A 3,651-nucleotide genomic window follows, 5' to 3' on the forward strand; every position below is an offset into this window, starting at 1 on the left:
TCTCCTCGCCCATACGTGAAACCCAGCCATCCACACCGCGCCACGCACGACCGCACACGTGAAAAGACAAAAATGCCCTCGGCAAGGCACGGGAATAACGGCGGTGGCCCGAGATCTTTACAGCGGGGTGAACTGTTCATCCTTGATCCGACGGGCGAGGTTATTCCAGGGCTCGATCCGATGGCTCAAATTACATCAAGCACGCAGATCCGACGGCCAGGGATCCAAACGGCTGAGGAGCTGGGAGGATGACTGTCATCCTTATTTCTCGATTGTGGTGGACGAGCAAATCAAAGCAACAACATTCTAACATATAAAGACCATAGCCAACTTGCTCATAGGAGGCTCCCTCGATTTCCTCTCCTCTTAGCTGTCCGATGGTGGTAAATCTGGTCTTCTAGCTCTTGTTGAATGTTGGATCTATGTTGTTTTATTTGACCACGATGTTGATTTCGTGAGGGCAATGACTGGTGGGCTCGTCCTGTGCGGCTATTGGCTGGGTGAAACGTTTGGAAGTGCACGACAACCCTCTCCTGGAGCGCCGCGTGTGCGTCGCGCGTTCCTCGGCTGCAGTCGTTGCTGCCTCTTGTTGTTGTTTGTGTGTCTGGTTGGTAGGTTGCTGTCGCTGCAGGTGGGCCGGTTCTTTAGCGCGTCTGTAACTTGGCGTCTGGATGGTTTGATGTGAGTTGTTTCTGCTAATGGGTTCCATCGCTGGTGGAGAGAGAGTTAGGTTGATTACTTGCGTCGTGTGTTCTGACCGACGCTTCCATGCCGCGTCACGTTGTTGTACTGTTGCCTTTTTCTCTGGGTCATCCTCTATTGTGGTTTCTCCTTGACCCTCTGGCCGGTGGTCCCTATTTCTTCCTGGGCCCATGCGTCATCTGTTGGTTTGTCTTTTCGTTGTGCGCCTTGACCACCCAGCCGTCCGTGCACGGACTGTTCGGGTGGGTGGCGCGTCTGCCCTTTCTCCCCGGCCCGTGCTTTTCTGCCAGTGCTGCTGACTATGGGGTCTTTGGAGGAAGGGGTCCACTCGTCTGTGGCACCTCTCGTTTACATTTGCCTACTCTCGCCGCTACTCCTCACTGTGGCTGACACGAGGCACTGCCCACAACGGACGTGCGAGCGCCGCGCTGTGGGGCCCGTGAGGGAGAGGCGTGCTTCTTTGCTGTTGCACGGCCTGCGCGGCTGCATGTCCACACTCCATTCATCGGGCCGCTTTCTTCCTCGTCTCCGCCCCGCTGCACCCTCTCCTCGTCAGCTCGCCTAGCTTACTTTCACTGTCCTCTGTTGCGGTCTGTTGCGGTGGCCTCCTTTGCTCTATTGGCGCCGCTGGTTGAGGTCTGTGCTGCTGTTCTTCTTGTGTTCTTCCCCACACCTCTCTTCTTACTTCACTCTACTGATTTCGCGTAGTTGGGCTTCTTTCAATCATGTGCAGCTTGGTTGTTGGTTCAACTTGCCGTTGTCGCTTGCGTCAAGCCATGGGTCTTTCTGTCCTTCGCGTTCAGGTTAGTGGGCGCCCCTTCTACTTGCATATAAGATGTTTGATGAAATGCATGCGTGATGTTCGTTGAAATGCATCTGTGCTAACATTTATTATATGTTGTTTTCCTTGTTCGTCCTCCTGTTTGGCTCGTGTGCTCCTCCTTCCTAGCTTTGGTAAATAGGTTGTTCCTTTGTTTCTCTGAACCGCGATGAGCCGTGAGTGTTTCTTGCTTGCATATGCATCGTTGCATCCCATGGTTCTCTACTGACCAGTTCTTTTCTAAATTTCGCAGGTTGTACGATCTCGGTCTTTGCTGCTTGCCATTTGGTTATGTGGTACAGTGTCAATCCGGTGGCTGCCCAGATCTAAAATGAGCGTAGGGGTGGGTGTTGTCGCCCAGGGTTGGGCGTTCTCGCTGACTTTCTGTCTAACCTATCCACAGGTATACTAGCCCATTTATGTTTATTTGATTTTCCTTTCCAAGTATGTGCTTTAGTTTATCCTGGTTTGTGTACCTTTTTTATGTTACCTTGGTCGACGCAGAATCACAAATGTAAAACGAGGGGTGCAAATGTGAGGATAGACCTATTATATAGTTTTACAACTTGTTCTTGTTAAAAGAACTACTCTACTCTACATGTTTGTTGCAAGTTAATTGTGAGGATATGATGCCTTGTAGAAATGATGCCTTAGTGTTTCTTGCTTGCATCTGCATCGTTTGCATGCCGTGATTATGTTCTGACCAGTTCATTTCTGTATTTTACAGGTCGTATGATCTTGTCCATTGCTACATCGTTGTTGCAATTTTTGAGATATCTAAGCTGACGTCTCGAATAGTTCAGAATAGTCAGTCAGAACTGCACGAGCCATCTTCACCTTAATCTAAAAATAGAAGGTTTTCCTTTTGGTAGATCTTTGAAAAATCTGTAGTGCAGTAAGCGCTGACATTACCTATTGCTCTGATTTTTGAAGTTAATTGCAGCTGACAAAGCTTTCACTGATGCTTTGAGTTCCATCGTTCGCTGTGTGGAAGATAAAGAATCCATATGTAAGTACATGTTAGTAATATGTGTCTTGTTTTACTTTGTTCGCAGTGGCTCTGGATGTATTCTCGGCTTTACTGTTAGTAAAAAGAAGGCATGCGAAACATTAAGTTTTTGCCTTGGTTGAAGGCCTCATTTAATTGTCGCTTATTTCTTTCAAGTTACTGAATTCGCATCGAGTTTTCCTTGTGCTTTCCATTGATAAATAAGAAACTAATACGCAATATTTTTAATATGTGAGGAGGCGAGAGAAGAAGAAAAGTGGGGTTGTCAGGTCGGACTTTGGTACGTCTCTGACCAGAGATGGCTGGATCCGTCCGACACTCTTCCAACCAGTGCATTCTAGATTAAATGGGTAGTACATGGAGCTTATTTACTTTGCCACTCTTATATCTTTATCTGTACTTGGCATATCAAGAGCTGGTGTTAGGTTCTACTGGATCGATTTTAGCTCCTCTTTCTTAGGTTCTGCTGATTCATGTTCTTATTTTATCCTCAGTTTTCCCTTTCCAATATTGCAGGGGGGTGTACTCTCTCCCTCAAGGTAAGCGTGGATGCAACGGACATTGATTGTGGCTGTTCAGATAAAAAACTAAGTGCAAATTGAGTATTAATAGTGAGACTTATTCTATTTGTTTATCCTTTTGGCCTTTTAATCAAGAACAATGTTCAGAGCTTACATGGTTGTCGAAATTTAGTTATGTAAAAGAGGAATATTGATATCATGCAATGATCACTTCATATTAGGATAGTTATAGAGTGTTTTCATCGAGCAAAGATTGAACGTGTGTCATTTGTTCTAATACCAAGTAAATTTTTGTCTGCGTTGTGTTAGTTTTAATACTGAGTTTTTTTTGGCTATTTTCGTTTAAATTGGGATTTGATGTGAAAATGAGAGTGTGTGTTGACATGCATGTAACCAAATCATGTATTAATGTGAGGTGCTACATATACTTGCCTATTTCTCTCTATAAGCACGACCTCTTGATCCAACTAGGAACATCAGAACCAAATGGGATATCATTGAGTGGACTTCAGATGGCCATGCTGTGAGTTCACCAGTACTAAATGGTATCTGAATCTGCTTTGTATAATTAAGACACACTTTCTACATATCGCTGCTAT

The 3,651-nt window shown here is 45.7% G+C and overlaps 1 long non-coding RNA gene across 1 annotated transcript; it reads left to right on the forward strand.

Moving 5' to 3' along the window:
- The first annotated feature begins 1,143 nt into the window (after positions 1–1,143).
- Positions 1,144–3,348, forward strand: LOC123161657 (uncharacterized). The gene is made up of 5 exons (XR_006480777.1): positions 1,144–1,338; positions 1,436–1,505; positions 1,776–1,925; positions 2,250–2,531; positions 3,048–3,348. It is a non-coding gene; the product is annotated as an uncharacterized lncRNA (long non-coding RNA).
- Positions 3,349–3,651: the final 303 nt, after the last annotated feature.

Source organism: Triticum aestivum, chromosome 7B (assembly GCF_018294505.1).
Source record: "Triticum aestivum cultivar Chinese Spring chromosome 7B, IWGSC CS RefSeq v2.1, whole genome shotgun sequence".
NCBI classification, from domain to species: Eukaryota; Viridiplantae; Streptophyta; class Magnoliopsida; order Poales; family Poaceae; genus Triticum; species Triticum aestivum.